The following is a 19,420-nucleotide window of genomic DNA, read 5'->3' as shown; positions in this document are numbered from 1 at the left end:
CTAAATTTTCTCTCTCTCTCTCTCTCTCTCTCTCTCTCTCTCTCTCTCTCTCTCTCTCTCTCTCTCTCTCTCTCTTTTCTGCAATTGCTGTCTTGTGTGTGTCATTGAGTCTCTGCATCTGATTCTCCACAAGGCCTAGAAAAAAATGATTTTCAGATGTTCTTCCCTTCAGTCTTCTCCACTCATTTCTCCAATTCTAAGATCAAGCTCCAGATAATCAGAGATTTCCTTCTTTACATTCACATGCTACACAGCTGTGAATTAATACCTTGGGGCAAAGTATGCTACTGTGTTAAGGGATAGAAGGGGCACTCAGGTAGGAAGGAGAGTATCTCAGTACAGATATGTTCTTTTAATGTACATAATACATACTTAATAAAACAATTGCACTGAAATAAAATAATAGAAAAATTTTACTTAAATAGAATAATAGGAAAAATACGACATGGTAAATGTGAATACTTTCTATGAGCACACATAGGTAAATTTCCATTTCTAAATTCATCTAAGAAATTGTTACCACATATATGTTCCCTTATAGGCTTTGTTTGTAGCCATAGAAATATTATACACATGGTAATATGCTCATTAAAACTATATTTTATGGCCAGTGAACTAGCTCAGCATGTAAAGGAATTTGCTACCCAACCAGCTTACCTGACAATCTGAATTCAATCACTGAGAGCAACAAAATAGAGAGAGCTGACTGGCTCAAGCACCTCTCTCTTCCACAAGCACATGCCCCTCTGGGGACACAAAATTGATATGAAAATTATTTTATTTTAGTGATCAAATATATTAAAAATTAAGCTTATAATCATACAATTTTCATAAATTTCATTTTAATGAAATGAAAGGGAGGACAGTACTATAGTTCAGTAAGATGGTAGATTAATTGTAGCTCACAGTCTGACATCTAGGATCACTGTCAGTAGTTAAGCAGACAGCAGACTGGAAACAAAAGATGCCAGGAAAACAGCAAATGAAGGTTAGAGGCAGTGTAATTATCCATGATGACCTGGTCCACTAATGTATCAAACTGTCCCATGTAGATTCAGAGACGCTTCTGAAACGTCTTTGAAATGACTGTGATTTCCTTTAGAATCAGTCCACAAATGCGACTTTCAATTGTCCTTGGACAAATAATGTGTAGATTTCAATTTTTGGATATGTCTTTATTTAAAACACTAAACTTTCTTTGAATGAGTATCAATGCACTAATGCCAGTGTGTGAGTGTGTGTGCATGTGTCTGTGTGTGTGCATGTGTGTGTGTGTGTGACCACCTTACTTCATGTAATAATAGTTTTAACATTTGCTTATATTCTACATTTGTCATTTCATTTAGAATCTTAATACTTCTTTCCATTATTTTAATTTATTAAGAATAAGTGACATTTCCTTTGATAAACACACAGATGATTAATGGTTCTTAAATTTGTCCCTCTTTAAAATTCTGAGTCCTGTTAATTATTAGTTGTTCAATGTGGATATTATATTAGTTATAATAATATCATAAAATTATCTGAGTAATAGAAACCATGGAAATATCATATACGTTGTTTACATTTAAAGAAAAATTAAAAACAATGATGAATAGGAACATATTTTATGTGAACCTGGCTATCTGTAATCATTGGCTGATACCAGCTCATAGATACAGAATTATTCCTAATGACCATCAGGGTTTAATCAGAGTTATATGTTTAGTTTTCTGTATGTGTTACCTTATACTTATAACAAATAAAAATAGGTATTTAAAACTCAAATGATCAAACATGCTTTAAAGAATCAATACAGATTCCATTTATGTTATAAAAAATTCTAAGTTTATTGCATGTTAAAAAAGTATAATGGAGTACTTTTCAAATCAATAAACGTATACTATATCATCTCCAGTATTTTCATTTGTCTTTCTCACATTTAAGTTCTTTAACTAGTACGTACAATGATACAAATCAGTAACATTATAATTCTAAACAATATTATTTTACAATTTACTTTTTCATGTGATTACAATAAAATGTTAATTAACAAGACATTGATCTACTTTTGACTAGAAATAAATTGTGTTTGTAAAAATTTAGTTGTATGGTAATACCTTTTAAATAGGTTCTCTGAAAAGGAAAGCCAACCATGATGACTTCTGAACATAATGTGTTGACCAATAAATTAGTAGTTTAAGCAAAAATTACCCAGTAAAAAGTCAATCAATTCATTACCCTTATTTTAAGTTTAATACAGAACCCAAACACATTATCATTTTGTTAATTAATAGATTTATTAATCATCTCTGCAAATGATATTCCATAACTCTGATTTTTCAACAGTTAAGCAGTGGTTTCTGTACTCTTCCCATACTCTGCACTTTCTTAGAGGCATTGCTGAATCTTTACACTAAATAAATGTGGTAATGTCTATTTTGGACTTTGGAGATGTAATCAGTGCAGCTGTGTTTTATTTCTGGGAGGACTTCATTTCTCAGCTTATGAAATTGTAGGAAAGATGATGAGATAAGTAGGAAGTAAGTAAAAGCAAAGAACCAAGGATAGGAAACATTTGCCTCATTCTCCCCAATGATGATGATGAGAAAAATTTGTTTTACCCCAATGATATGTAGCCTTAAAATGGAAGTAGTAAAAAGGTATAAAATAATAACTCTCTTCTTGTGGATCACAGATTTTGAATATTTGAAATTATTCATAATTTTAAGTATATTGAAATAGCTTCTTCTGGACCAACATATTTGGACTACATACCTCTCTAAAGAGGTAAATTGTTTTTATAAATTTATGAATTTTGTTCAAATAAACTATGGCATACATGCAACTCTACAATATTGCATACAGTGGCATGAAATGTATATGTTGGTTAAGTTACTATACCTAACTTAAGGTTACTAGTTTCCAAGATGGAAGAAAATATGTGTTTGAAAATAAGTTTTTAAAAAGAAATGTCCCTATATCAATGTGATTTTAAATTTAGGTATATTTTAGCCATTTTTTTGCTTTGAAATATTTAAATGAAAATAGTCACAATAATATTTGAAGTGGAAACTTATCAACAGTTCTTTGGAAAGTTGTTTGGATGGTGTTTTGCTGTGGCAAACATGTGAAGGAATGTTTCCTTAAAGTGGACACAGGTGTGAAAGGCTTAAGCAGACTCACATAGAAACATTTTGCTGAAGCAGACATAGGAGAGAGGGTGTTCTGCCAAAGCAAATGTGTGAAAGGACACATGATGAAGAATTCTTCGGTAACAATAAGCATGTACTGGTCTACCTTACATTGTGTAGGTAAGCTGCGTTTGGTGGGACACAGCAGAATCAGGCTGATTGGATACTCGTGCTGAGGCAAGACACATGCTGAGGCACACATGATGTTTGGAGAGTATAAATATGACTCAATGAAGTGACAGAGACAGATCTTGACTTGTCTTGTACAGAGGTTGTTGGTCTCTCATCTTTGCTGATCTTTGTTTCCCTGAGAGAGGCACAGGTGTGAAGATCTCCTAGTGTTCCTGCTGGTCCCTCCTGCTAACTCTGCTAGGTTGTGTCACAGCTTTTACTAAGCTGACTCTAACGTACTGCTGCTGTGTCTGTGAAGTGTTTGCAAGTGGATCAAGCTACTGCCTGCTAATCTGTGAATTGAACTCCTGATTTCCTGACAGTACAGGTCCATTTCCCTCTATCCTTTCGTTTCCACTAGTTCTTGTGTTTGGTGGGCTTCATGGGATGTTAAAGTATGTAAGAAACTTCTTTCAAAATAACGTTTGAAAAAATTAAAGTTAAGAATATTACTAATTGAGTTTGGACACTTTGAACAGGCTTCAAATGTTTCCTGTGTATTATTCTCCTTAATACTAAGCAAGAAATGATTGCTGTGATGTTATGCTGCTTGATACTAAGCCGATGACTGGTCATAGTAAAATTATATAGATATAGATAGATATAGATATAGATGTAGATATAGATAGTGATAGTGATAGTAATAGAGATAGAGATGGTTTTCAATACTAGATCATTAGAGATAAAGAAAAATGTTATCAATTAACTCACTCTTTGTTGTTATGCCTTTCAGAACACAGCTACAATATTCAAAGTATACTTGAATGAACATCAAACTGTGGTGAACAGATCCAAGGCCTCATATTTTAAGCCTCATTTGAAGTCACACCTCATAATTAGTACTAATCAATCATGCCATGAGTGGAGCAGTGGTAAAGTAATCAGAGGAGTTGCCTCACCAGATGGTGTAATAGACAGATCTCCCCATGTTGCCTACATTTAGAAACAAAATAGTTATTTTGAGTTATATGGCACTGAAACATTTTGCATTCACCAGTGAATTCATAGAAGAATACAACTGAAAAACCTGAGGATTTTGTGAATTCTCCAACAAGATATTAAAATCATGTCATAGGAATAATCTCAAATATTGTTCAAACGCTACTTCCTCCACAACTATCTTTACATTCAGTAATGCGCTCACCTCTCAATCTTTTCCTGAACAGTTCATCTGCAACTGAGCTGGTATTTGAGGTCTTTGAGATGCTTTAGAGAAACCTGAATATTCATACTCTATAAAGCACAAAAGCCGCTTTCCAAATATGAAGCTCATCCAGATTACCAAACGCCTGTGTTCTAGAAAATAACTAAGAAAACAAGAAGTAATTAGTGTCAGCTCCACCATCCATTTTTCTAAAGGAACTACTACACACTTAAGGTTCTTATTCCATGCTGGTTATTGTGGTGGTTCAGAGGCGTCATAGTTGTGTAGGACTGTCAGTTACTTCCCTCCTTAGAAAGCTTGCTCATTTCTGACACCATAAAAGAAAGTCCTCAGAAGGGATTAAGGTCTATTTCAGCTCAGAGGCCTCTGGGTTCTGCAACTAAAGGCATGGTATTCAGCAATAGGTACTTACTTTTCCCATCTAAATATCAACAAATTATAATAGCAATAATGTGTAGAACTTTTAGTATCTCTTAACAACTATGACCATCAACTCCGAAGGCGAATTCTCATGTCTATATTTAGAGTTTTCGTTGGAAAGTCTTTGGCTCTTAGAGGGAGCATTATTAACCCACATGATTTAATTTCATTTAAACTGTGTATTAAAGTTAAGGGTTAATGCTCTGATAATATCATAGGAAATTATGTGGAAAAGTTTAAAAGCTAGAAATGCAAGTAGTTTGATATAATATGTGTCTTTTCAGAGTGTCAAAAACTACTCCTGTAAACTCGTACCAAATGGTCAACCCTGGAAACATTCATATATAAATGAATGTCTATATGTAAACATTCTGAATATAAATGTATGCATTGGAAAATCATTAATGAAAGAAAGCAAGGATTGTATATGGTAGGGTTTGGATGGAGATAAGGGAAAATAATAATATAATATTATCATAGTCTCAAACGGTCTTTAAAAAGAGAGTATTAAGGTAGAATCAGAAAAAAATCCAAATGGGGCATTATATAGAATTATAATTCACTCTAGAGATGTGTGAAATTATGAAAAAATAAAATATTATTTAATTTAAAAATAAGATGATATAAAGAAAAATACCCACAAGCTTCTGTAATTGGGTATTTATTCAATTCACTCTACCACCTCACTGACTCACATGGCATTCTTTCTAGCCTTGCTTACTCTTTATCATAAGATAAACATCTCTATTTGTAATACTTATGTTACTAACAGAGATCATTGGCTAAACAATATTGTCTGTTCTCAGCATTGCAAAAGGATCTTTTCTTTCACCTTACAATCATCTTTTTCATGTAAGCTCTGTACTATTTAGTTTAATATTTCAGTTTAGCACATCCTAGTGTCTTTTGAGAGGAGGTCTCGGATGATGAGTTTCCTATATCAGATTGGATTCCATAAAGTGTCTGTCAAGTATTCTTTGGTTATTGATGCAAGAGAGCTCAGCTTTTCAGGCAGTGATTTCACAAGTCAAGTGGTTCTGAGCTGTACCAGAAAGTTAACTAAGCATGAATCTGTGAGAAAGCAAGCCATTCTGCTGTAAGTCTCCCTTCTGTGATAGACTGTGCTTGGAAGTGTATGACAACTACAATTTTTAATAAGTTGCATCACAAAAAAATGAAAAAGAAAAGGGAAAAAATCATCTTTAAGTTGTTTTTGAGGATAGTGGTTGTCTCAGAAAGGAAAGAGAAGTAAAACAAGCTTCAAGTTCCCTCTTTTACTTAATTCTGTGTTGTTTTCATGTGATAGAACCAACCATGATGTTGATTTGAAAGCTTCCAACAACTATCAAGAAACTTCAAGTAAATCATCAATTCTATCTACTTTCACATTCTATCTGACACTGTATGGTATCTATACCTGAGAGCAATTGTGAGTTTCTTAAAGAGCATAAAATTGTTTGATCTGCTAGAAGATTGTGTGATCTATCATTTAAAACTGAAGTGTCCTTAAAAGGGTTAAGAACAGAAAATAAGTTGAAAAGAAAAAGTAAGATGGTTAGTTGAACATTTTTATGCATCCATGATCTGAAAGAGTGTGCTCATAGTTATCACTCAAATTCACTTACTACAGTAAGTTTTCCCTGATAAATATAAAGCAAAAAAAGTAACCACTAAACACACACACACACACACACACACACACACACACACACACACACACACACACACAAAGCATGGGCATAAGACAATGTTTAATATGAAGATTTTATTCCACAGAAGTAAACACAACAAGCAGAAAATGAGAGGTTCTGTCTTGAATAATTTTAGTATCATTTGAAATTTGATAATATAATTAGGTCTTCTTAAAGAAGATTAATGAAATAACAAGATCTCCTAATGAGTGGATGGGAGAACCCTCTTACTATACAATGGGGGACAGCTCCCTATTACTCTATGTTACAGTTGTATTCTACACTGTACATTAAATTCATAACTTTAGTATGGGGTATGAGGTCAAGGTTTAACACAAAAGCAACTAAATACCCTTTTTTTTCAGGATCTTAGTTTTTATAATAAGGAATATATACGTATGTAATTAATAAATATCAACATATAAGCAATTAAATACATTCTGTAATTTAAGGAAAATATTTACTACTTTAATACAAACATTTTAAATTCTTTAATTTAACTAATGTATTATAATATGAAATCCATTGCCAATTTTGACTACTAGCTGAAGATAAATTGGCTTTTGCATTCTAGCTAATACATGTATTGATGTACATGCACATTTGTGTATTTATGTATATGAATACATATATATAATTACATATTAATATGTATATATGCTTCTGTATCACTCACATTGTCTACTGTATATTACATAATATACATTTCTATTATACTTGAGTATTTTATATCAACTGAGATGTAATTAAAGACCCAGCTAAGATAATATATATAGTGATTGGGCTTTATTGTTTTTAATTTTATTGAGAAATAGTTCACAGACATAAAAGTATATAAATCACATCTTGACAGCATGTTTCTTTTATACACTGTATGATTGTGAAAAGATTATCAAAATCAAACAAATAAACACATGCACCTTTTTATGATTCTCTGCTTTTTACTATAGTCTAAGTCTTTCTGTGAACACATTTTAAATGTTATGGTCAAATGGTATAGACATTCAAACATGCCTATGTATATGTATAAATGTCTACAGCAGTACTAAGAAATATGCTGTATATTACAATCTCCAGAATCCATTTCTTGTCTGGGACTATACATTGTTCATGATCACAAGGCACTCCTCTCCTCTCTTATCCTGGTAATGAGCATTCAGTTTGGTGCTTCATTGCTTTGTTCGCTTGCATATCTAAGTTGGATCATGCACTATTTATTTTTGAATGCCTGATTTATTTTTCTCACTATAATATTTTTCTTGTTCATCCATGGTTAGTTTTGTTTCCTAAGTCCATTCAACAGAGTTACTGCTGCATCAATCATCAGGATTATGTAACTATGTATGAGTTTAACAATCTCCAGAGATGTTTTCTCCCACAATATCTTATCCATTTTATATTTCTGTCAACAGTAGAAAAACTTTCTTTCTGTTCTCCAACATTTCTAACTGTCTTTGCTTTGTATGTTAGCCACTTGCACTGATATACAATACCAACATTTCAGGAAAAATCTGTCTGTATATTAATTAATGCAGAAAATGTTTTTACATAATCTCATATTTACTTTTCTAGGTAGCTGCAAAACTTTTATCTTTTGCTAAAAGCCATAAAAGAGTTTATGCTTTTTTCATAAATATATTTGTCTTTTGTTCCTAAAAATATAGTTAATTTGCCTGTGATAATGGTAAAAAAATCATACAATAATAAATCCTATTTGGATTTGCCTTCTGGAAAAATACATGGAGTGGTTACTAAAACAGCAACAAGCTATATCTAGTAGAACTTCTGTGCATGTAATTAAGTTAGCATTCACATTAGGGTTGCAGAGTGTTTTGGGAACTGGAGGTGAAGAATTCTGTGTTTTGGATTATTGTTTGATTTGTGAGGTTTTTTTTGGAGTTTTGTTTTGTTTTGATTTTGTTTCTCTCTCTTTCTCTCTCTCTCTCTCTCTCTCTGTGTGTGTGTGTGTGTGTGTGTGTGTGTGTGTGTGTGTGTGTGTGTGCGTGTGTGTGTGTGTGTGCTTGTGTGTGTGTGTGTTATTTTTAGTATAACCTGGAATGGATGAGTTGTTTGTTTGGATGAGAATTACCTCCATAGGCTCATATAATTGCATATTTGGTTATCAGTCGGAAGATTGGTTATGAAGAATAAGAGGTATTGCCTTCTGGAGAAGGTATATTGCTGGGAATGGACTTTAAGTTGCCCTTTTTCTCATTTTGCTTGCTTCTTCTAGATCACGGTATAAAATACTCAGGTACTTCCCTTGCACTGTTTGCTTACAAATTAATGGGGCTCAGGGCTGTTATAAAAATGAACTAAGGTTCTGAAACTAAGCAAGCCTTAATTTTATATTTTTCTTTATGAGAGTTGCCTTTGTCATGTTCTATCTTCATAGCAACAGGACACTAACTAAGGCAGTAAACCTTTAGCAGGCATGAGATAGTATCTCCAACAATAAACTATATGTCCAGATGAAATGTTCAACATCCTTAGTCATTAGGGAAATGCAAATCAAAATAACCCTGAAATTCTACCTCATATCAGTCAGAATAGAAAAGATTAAATCTCAGGTCAGAGAAAATGCTGATGAGGATGTGCAGAATGAGGAACATTTCCCCATTGCTGGTGGGATTGCAAGCTGGGATAACCACTCGTGGAATCAGTCTGGAAGTTTCTCCGAAAATTGGACATTGCACTACCTGAGGACCCAGCTATACAACTCCTTGGCATATACCGAAAGATGCTCCAATCTAAAACAAGGACACATGCTCCACTATGTTCATGGCAGCCTTATTTATAATAACTAGAAGCTGAAAAGAACCCAGATGTCTTTCAACAGAGGAATGGATACAGAAAATGTGGCCCATTTACAGAATGCAGTACTACTCCGCTATTAAAAAGATGACTTCATGAAATTCTTAGGCAAATGTATGGAACTAGAAAATATCATCTTCAGTCACAAAAAAACACACATGGTATGCACTCACTGATAAGTGGATATTAATCCAAAAACTTGGAATACCCAAGATACAATCCACAGAACATGTGAAGCTTAAGAAGCAACACTAAAGTGTGGAACCTCAAAGCTTCAGTCCTTAGAAGGGGGAACAAAATACAGGTAGAAACACAGAGACAAAGAGTGGAGCAGAGACTGAAGGGAAGGCCATCCTGAGATTGCCCCACATGGGGATCCATCATATATGCAGCCACCAAATCCAGAAACTATTGCTGATGTTAAGAAGTGCTTGTTGACAGGAGCCTGATATAGCTGTCTCCTGAGAGGCTTTATTAAAGCCTGACAAATACAGAGGCAGCTAACCATTGGATTGAGAATGAGGAGTTACAGAAAGGACTAAAGGAGCTTAAGGGCTTTGCAATCTTATAGGAAGAACAACAGTATCAACCCACCAGACACTCCAGAGCTTCCAGGGACTAAACCCCCAACCAAAGAGTACATATGGAGTGACCCATGACTCCAGCTTTATATTTAGCAGATGATGGTTTTGGAAGGCATCAATAGGAGCAGAGGACCTTGGTCCTGTGAAGGCTCAATGTCCCAGTGTAGGAGAATGCCAGGGCAGCAAGGAGGGAAGCAGTGCATTGTGAGTGGGAAAACACCCTCAAAGAAGCAGGGCTAGATAGCAGGTTTCTAGAGGGGAAACGGGAAAATGGAATAACATGTGAAATGTAAATAAAGAAAAAACAACCCTATCAACCCTCTGATTGAGAGTAGGATTCAATTTTATGAGGAATGTTTTAAAAAGACAAGTTGCTAGTGGAAACATAATTAGCAAGAGAATAAGTTCACAGGTTAGAAGAGAGTATGAGAGTTAGTGTGAAGCTAATCAGAGTAATTCAGTCACATCCTGAGAGTAGAAAGTTTGCATCAGTTAGCTTGGAGAGGAGATTTGAGCATGAGGAGATGCATTAAACTAGAAATGGTGACTTATTCAGCAGTAAGCCTCAGAGTTGAGAACTATTTCAGGCAATAAAAGTTACTTTTAAACTTCTAATTGAACCTTATAACTTACCAGCGTTTTTCTTCAATCCACATGAGTGAGTTCAAGTGGTGTTTCTTACTAGATCAGGTGGCTATTCCTTATTTTGAAACAACCTTCTTTGAAAAACAATGGGCATGTTATAAAATCTCCACCTTCACCAAATAGATACACCTAAATAAATGTACATAAAGCATCAATCTATGTCAATGTACATATATGGAGAAAATTAATGTTTTGCATGACAATGTTCTCATATGCTTAAATATGTGAGTACTTGGTGGCCACCCAAGTTGTTAGAGCTCTTTAGTGGGATTTAGGACGTGTAGCATTGCTATATCATTTATGTCACTGGAGATGGGATAGGAGAACTTAAAACCTGGTGGTCCTTCTAAGTCATGCTTGTATTTGAGGATGTGAACTCTCAGATTCTACACCACTCTTCATTCTTGCCACATACTGTCATGCCTTCCTATGTTGATGACCTCCTATATCCATGGAGCTGAGACAAATGTTTCTTTCCATAAGTGGCCACGGTCATGGTATTTCTTGTCAGCAACTGTCAAATACCTAGTATAATTAGTACACATGTTGATGTGCCAACCATTTTAGAACATGTCAGGTGTTTTCAGTATGTAACAGATGAACATGAATACACAAGATTTGTCTGATATTTATCATTATATCTCTGATAAATGTTTAAAAAATTATTGAATCATAAGTTAGGTATTTATTAAAACTTGCCATAAATGTTTTATATATATGAAGGTTTTGAACAACCTTCTTTGAAAAACAATGGGCATGCTATAAAATCACCACCTTCGCCAAATAGATACATCTAAATAAATGTACATAAAGCATCAATCTATGTCAATGTGCATATACAGAGAAAGGTTTTAATACCTGACAAAGGTATTAAGAAAGTTCAAACAGATGTGAAGACACTGTACTGTAGTACAGAATAAATGTTTTTTTGAAAATATAACAAGATCAGAGAGTTTAAGACTCCTTGAAGTGAAGTAACCAGTTAAACAAACTTGTCAAAGGATTATGTACATTCAATTATAAAGTCTCTATATATAATTTTAGCTCAAGACCCCACCATTACAGATACACAGGTAAATTATATTACCACAGTCTCTAATTTCAGACCTGAGAAGATGCCTGTTAAATCCAGTAACCTAATATCAAAGTTTATATAATCATGAAATGGTGTTCTTTTGATGCATTATGCAATTTAACATGATATCTCTAGTCCCAACATTTTTCAACATGTTTCACTACTTTTGTGACCAAATCATATTCCATAGTGTAACCTATATGCTTTCTGATCTTTTAATCATGATGGATTATTCTTTGCTAAGTGTGCCTCAAAACATGCCTTTCTTCTTTTAAGTTTCTTCTGTCAGGAATATTATCACAGTGATGAGAAAAATAAACAATATAACCATGCTATTATGGTTGTATAAACTCTATAGGTATATGTGGATATTCTCATATGCTCACATACATGGGTATGTGGGTCCTGTCATCAAACAGTATTGCATAGTAAATTTTTGCCAAATTTTCAATTTATGGAAAATTACTTATTTCTATTATTTCTTATTATTACTTATTTCTATTATTGAAATGAGACTTTTTCATTACTTTATGATTAGCATCTAGACATTACAAAATTTAACATTTTATCTCTGTGTATACAATAATCACATCAATGAACAAGTTGTAACTTATAATTTAAAAAAAATGAGTAATAGAAAAATTGAACATTATATTCAAGATATTCTTCTGTTTAAATAAGTGTTGGTTTTGCTGTAGTTTAATAGTTTTCTTTTCTTTAATGCACATGATTATAATTACGTCTTACTTGTTCTAATAAATTATACTTTGTAATTTTAGTTTTACAGTTCTTAAAATATATTATTTATTAACATTAAGGATTTGGTTATTTTACGTGTTTTCTTTAATATATAAGGCAGAATATTTTTAATGATTTGCTTTATGATCAGTGATATTTGCATGTCTTGTTTATTTATAGATGTGTAGCTCTTAACATTTGACCAAGAATTCAGAATTCACTCTTAGTTCGTCCATTTATCTTTCACTAGTTCAACCTTATTATCATTTCCCCTTTTCTAGTTTGTCTCTTCCTTTCTCCATATTCATGTAATTATGTTCACTCCAACTCATCCTTGTTTATGTTACAGTTATACCAAATGAGGTCATTTTTTGAATGAACTTTGTAGTGATCTTTCCTATTTTCACCTCACTCTTGCTAAAAATTCATAATTTTGAAGGTGTTAATTTCTACCTTGTAGTTCAAAATTTCTTGTAGTCTTTATTTAAAAATAATTTTTAGCATGTTTTTGATGACAAATATTCTCAAACAAAAACTTTTATTTATTGTAGAATACATGCTTGGTAATTACTAAAGAAACTTGGAGATACAGATTTAACTTGGTTATTCATATAAAATTAATTAACATTTCTGTACTCAGGTTATGTTGACTAAATACGATTTGTAGAAATGGGACAAAATGGTTTTCAGAGACTAAAGTAGTTAATACTAAAGAAATTGTGCTGCAGCCTCACCAGGGCAGTTGCACATATAAGCTTACAATTCTGAGATCATGGAAAAGAGCTCCTTAAGCCACAGCTAGACAAAATTCCAGTACAGAGGTAGAAAGTTGGGCATATAATCTTACCACTAGATGAGGAGCTTTTGGCATTAGGTAATGCTAAGAGGGAAAAAATCAGTTTTCTGTAATAATGTGAACCTATTAAATTAACCATAAATTAAGTATCCATATCACTTTTTGCAGGCAGGACAAACTGTAAGCAGAAGGTTTTGAGGCTGGGCCAATGGCCAAACTTATCTTTCATTAGCCTGCAGAGTACCTTCTTGTGACAGAAAGACTAAAACATAGAATTAAAGGCTCTGTGTAGTTAGGCCCTCAATCTTCCTACTTTTAAAGAACTTTGTGGATGCTGTCCTTGGCTTGCTGTCAGTTTTCAGAAGATAAAAAGCTTCTGTGCTAGCATTGGCAGGGATCGTTTAGGGCTTTCCATTTGATCCTCTATTCCAAAAGCTCAACTGAATGCAATCTAGTCCCTTTATTGGAAGACTTGCCTGATTACAATAGATAGCCATTTCAGACTCACTATCTTTCATTACTAGGAGTCTTCACTAGCGCAGCCTCATAGAAACCAACGTCTCCACTGCCCTTGGTTTCCACATGCCTTCAGTGCTGCTCTACTGCAGCTGTCTCTCCCTGGATTCTCTGTCTTTATTCTATCGCCCTGATACTTCCATTTCCTATTCTCATGCTCCTGATGATTTTTTTCTATTTCCCCTTCCCTGAGATATCTAAAATAATGGTACCATGATTATTATTACATGGATTTGAGAAGTTAACTACACATTTTTTTATTTCTAAATATTACTCAGATACTTTTAAATTATTTTAAATTTTAATCATTTATATACACATATTGCAGGGGGCTTGATGTTACAAGTGCACTGTCCCCAGATGGCAAAAAGAGAGCAAAATAACCCACAGAACTGAGTTATGCTTGCCCTGAACTACTTGGCATGGGTGCTGGGATCTGAACTTTGCTCCTCTGAAAGCACAGTATGTAATATCAACTCCTGAGGCATTATTTAACTATTCAGACATTGTTATATAAGACAATCTAATAAATCTCTTGTTAATGTATATTCAATTAGTTCTGTATCTTTAGAGAATAGTGACCGATATAGCTGAATACTTTCCCTGGGCTGGAATAGGATCCCTTGATGAAAACAACTTAAAGGAGAGACCATTCATTTTTGACCCACAGTTTGAGGGAACAGTCCACCATGGTGAGAAAAAACAGTACTCACACCAAGAGCTCAAGTATACTGATTATCTTCAATTTACAATCATATTCACCATAAATATTGAATATAATAAAAGCCTCCATCCTGGAAGTTACAGAGCTCCTCTTTACCATTAGTTTACTACATTTATAGGAAAACCCTTATATATATTTAGTTTTGTAAAGATGATGATCATGAATGTACTTTTTCATCATTATGAGAAACTAAATAATCTTCTTTTCAATCCAATTTGTAACCTCTTAAGGTCTCTAAAATCAGTAAGCATTAAATAAAAATGCATTGTAGCAAGTCACAAAACAGCAGACTTTAGGCATCTAATGAGTTCTATGTCTCTTTCTTGTACTCTTCTTTTTTATATTTCCTCCCTCACAGTTGACACGAGGTTTCTTCTAGTTCTTAAAAACATTGAAATTGAGTCTACTCCCTGACATCACTCTGCTACCTGGAGTAGTTTTCCTCTGCTATTAAAGATAGTTCAATCCTTCTTATATTGTGCTAATGTCCTGGTACAGTTAATGTCAATTTTTTCAATTGACAAATTTTAGAATTACCTGAGAAATGTCATTTTGGAGATGCTTTGGGTGATTATCTTGATTAAATTATTTGTTGTGTGAATGCACATCTTAACTGGGTGCTATACAACTCCTGTGCTGTGCAACCTGGCCAATAAACATGGAGAAAGTGTTCAGAGCAATAACATGTATTCATCTCTATCCTTCTAGTTACAGATGTAAGCAGCTCCTATATGTATTTTCTATGTTGATTCCCCACTGTGAAGGACTGTAATCTGTAACCACAAGCCAAAATAATGATTTCTTAAGAAAAAAACAACAATAACAACAAGATCATGAAATGTGTGAATTGCCTGAAGTTCATGGTCTGTTACTCTGTCAGTATCATGTAACAACCCTGCCATCACTTTCAAATAAGGAGTTTTAATCACTTCAGACAATGTAATTACACTCTCCACACACTGAGCTACTAACAAACTTGACAAATGCAATGTTTTTCTCTGACAACTAGAGATGTATTCTGCTTTTGCCCTCTGTGAACCATTAGAATTTCAGAGACTAAAGATAGGAAAACAAAACTAAAAATCCTCAAGGTCATCTCATCTGTAATATTTTTGAAATACCTTATCAGGAATACAACCTGTTCTTTTTGAAATTCATGATTTCGGCTAATGAGACTCAGATTTCACTCTTATTTGAAGGTATGGTATTGCCTCATACATTTAGGTCTTCAATTCTGTTTGCCTTCTAAATGAAAAACTAATGGGGCCAAACTCAATTGCTGTCAAAGTGTTTGTCCTTTCTATTCAGAAAAATATTTGTGTTTATTTATCAAAAGGTAGCAAAAATTTGCCATACTGTACATCTAACTTACCATGGACACCATCTTTGGAAGTCACTCTGATAAATTGCCTTAAAAACTTGACCTCTATATCTAATAGCAAGGATGGCATTCTGAATACCACCAGAGATTGAGAGTCCTTGAAGGGAAATACCTTGTTGAAAAAAATGTTCACATTTCCAAAAACATAAAATTTCAAGGAATGAAAAGTACAGATTAGGTGAGCTAGGCTGTGATTACATTGAGCTTCGTCTCCAAAATGCTCTCCTACAAAAGTATAATCTGAGTCTGTTCCATTCCATATTCTGTTAAGATGTCCCTTAACAGAATAAAGAATAAAGAAAATGGTATTAATTTATACAATGAAGTTTATTAGCTGTTAAATATGACATCATGAAACATGCAGGCCAATGAATAAAACTAGAAATTAGTATCTTCAATGAGGTAATGTAGCATTAGAAAGATAAATACGGTATTCATTCACTTAGATGTGGATATAGGCTATTAAGTAATGAAAACAGAGCTAAAGCATGTAAATCCAGAGAGGTTAGGTTTAGAGGAGTGTTCTAGAGTGGACTGGGGGGTGGGAATACAATAGATTTTATGAGTTGAATAGGGGATGTGAGCGGATGGGAATGGGAGTATCATGTGGGGAGCAGGAAGGGAGATACAATAATGGAGAGAATGCGGGACAATGCATCTGGAATTGAGGTGCATTTAATGGATGATATGAAAACCTAGTGCAGTGGAAACTTCATAAAACATATGAAGTAAATCTTAGTGACATCTCCTAATAATGGGGGAAATACATATTTTGATATCTATTATTATCAAACAAGGATTCCAGGACTAGGATTAGGATGTCTGCAACTGAGTTGATGGCCAAGAAGACCTCATAGAAATACCTAAACAACCTTGGCCATTGGTAAGGCAAAGGATTTTAATCTACAAACTGAGAGTGAAGACTCATTGGTGAAGACAAGGCCCACACAATACATTGAACATGGAGAAGTATAGCTGGTGCCCACACAGAGCTTTCAGGCCTGTAGTCTGTTTGGTGAGAAAAGAAGCTATTCATGCTACCAAAAGAGAAACATAAATGCAAACCCAGCCATGAAACACCTGTAATCTGTCCTGTTTGCAAGATATGTCACAACAATGGCAGCATAGAACTAGTGGGAGTAGCCAAATAATATCTGATTTGACTTAGAGCTTATTTCAATGCAATGCCACCCATACCTGACACTGCTTGTGTGACCAAGAACCATATACTAGATATCTGGTATATATCCCAGAAACCTAGGGTAATACAAAAATACTACTGCTCTAAAGAAAGGCATTTTAATAAAACGACTCCAATAATATTCAGCTATCTTCACATATCAGTGACTATTGAATCATCATCAGAGAAACCACATTTATCAGCAGATAGGACCAGATGTAGAGACTCACAGCCAGAGATTGTGAGGAGAGAGACATTAAAAGGGATGTCTCCATTGAATCATTCCCCGTAGAGCTCAGAACTTCATAAAAGAAGGAGTGGAAATAGTGTAAGAACCAGAGAGGGTGGAAGATGACAGAAAAAATAACCCTATGAATCAACTAAGCATTGAACATGTGAACTCACAAAACCTCAAGGAACAAACCCATGGCTTATATGGGTCTATAAAAGATGATCAGCATATAAATTAGAGATTTCAGATCAGCATTTTGTATGGATCTTGTGAGTGTGAGATCCAGCGAGCCTGATTCTTGTGACTGCTCTTGGTACCCTTTTCCTTTAGTTGGGTTACTATATCCAAAACATTTAAGAACCCTAAGTAAAGTAGGTTTAGAAAAAAGTCTAAGGCAATATTATCCACTTCAGTTTGCAAAGCGTGTTCAGAGAAAGAATAATCTGCATTCCAGTGGTGCAGCTTCTACTGACTATGTCACTTCTGCAGGAAAGGCAGTAGTTGTGGTCACTTGTCCCAATATCTTTTTAGTGACTGTCTGCTTGGTGCATCTTCTAGTCTATTAAAGGTTTTCAGACAGGACACTGACAAAATACCAATGCTCAACCAGATATGGACAACAGGAACTAGTTTGAAAATGCAGGAATTTTTATTATTTATTTATTTATTTATTTATTTATTTATTTATTTATTTTTACACTCCAGATTTTATTCCCCTCCTGGTCCAACCCCTGAGGATTGAACATCCCATACTTTTTTCTAACCCCCTGCACTCCCACCCAACCTCCAGTCTCCACACCAATGTCCCCACCCTACCCACCCCATCAGACCTCTAAACTTCCAGGAGCCTCCAGTTTCTTAATGATTAGGTCTATCTTCTCTGGTTGAACCCAGACTTGGGAGTTCTCTGCTGTATATGTGTTAGGGGCCTCATCTCAGCTAGTGTACTACCTGGTTGTTGATCCAGTGTTTGAGAGATTTCAGAGGTCCAGGTTAATTGAGACTGCTGGTTTTCTTACAGGGTTATCCTTCTCCTTTTTTGAGCTTTTCCCTAATTCAATCAGAGGAGTTTGCAGCTTCTGTTCATTGGTTGGATGCACATATCTGCATCCCACACTATCAGCTGCTTGTTGGATCTTTTGGAGGGCAGTCAAGGTAGGTCCCTTTTTGTGACCACCCCATAGCTTCTGTAATGTTTGGGGGCCTCCCCTTGAACTGAACCCAATTTGGGCCTCTCGCTGGACCTTCTTTTCTTCTGACTCTTCTCCATTTCCACCGTTCCATTTCTTTCAGACTTATGGTTCAGAGCTTTAGCAACCCTGTTTCTCACTTGATGTCCTATCTTTCTGTTGGAGATGGATTAAGTAAGATCCTTCTCCCCACTGTAGTGACTTTCATCTAAGTTCTCCCCACTTTGAGTCCTGAGAGTTTCTCACTTTCAATGTCTTCTGTACATTCTAGAGGATCTTCCCAATCTCCATCCTCTGAAGATCACCTGTTTCCATTCTTTCTGCTGGTCCTCAGGGCTTCATTTTTTTCTCCCACCCAATAGCAGACCATAGTCTCATCTGTCCCCCATCTCCATCCCCTTTCCCTTCCTCCCTCCACCTTTGTGTTTGCTTTCTTCTTCTTCCCAAGTGGAACTGAGGTATCCTCACTTGGGCCATTCAACTTGGTAAACTTTTTGAGTTCTATGTCCTGTATCATGGGTATTCTGTACTTGTTTGTTGTCGTTGATTAGTGAGAACATGCTGTGCATGTCTTTTTGGGACTGAGTTACCTCAATCAGGATGACATTTTTCTAGATCCATCCATTTGTCTGAAAGTATCAGGATGTCCTTGTTCTTAATAGCTGAGTAGTATTCCATTTTGTAAATGAACCACATTTTGTATATCCATTCTTCTGTCATGGAACACAAGGGTTGTTGCCATCTTCTGTCTATCACAAATAAAGCTGCTATGAACATAGTGGAAATGAACATAGTGGAACATGTGCCCTGTGGCATAGTGGGACATTTTTCAGGTATATTCTGAAGAGTAGTATTTCTGTATCTTTAGGTAGGTCTATTTCCAATTTTTTGAGAAGCCTTCAAATTGATTTCCAGAGTGGTTATA

The sequence above is a fragment of the Rattus rattus genome, chromosome 11, assembly GCF_011064425.1.
Source record: "Rattus rattus isolate New Zealand chromosome 11, Rrattus_CSIRO_v1, whole genome shotgun sequence".
NCBI classification, from domain to species: domain Eukaryota; kingdom Metazoa; phylum Chordata; class Mammalia; order Rodentia; family Muridae; genus Rattus; species Rattus rattus.
The sequence above is the reverse complement of the archived record's forward strand: the minus strand, read 5'-3'. Positions refer to the sequence as shown.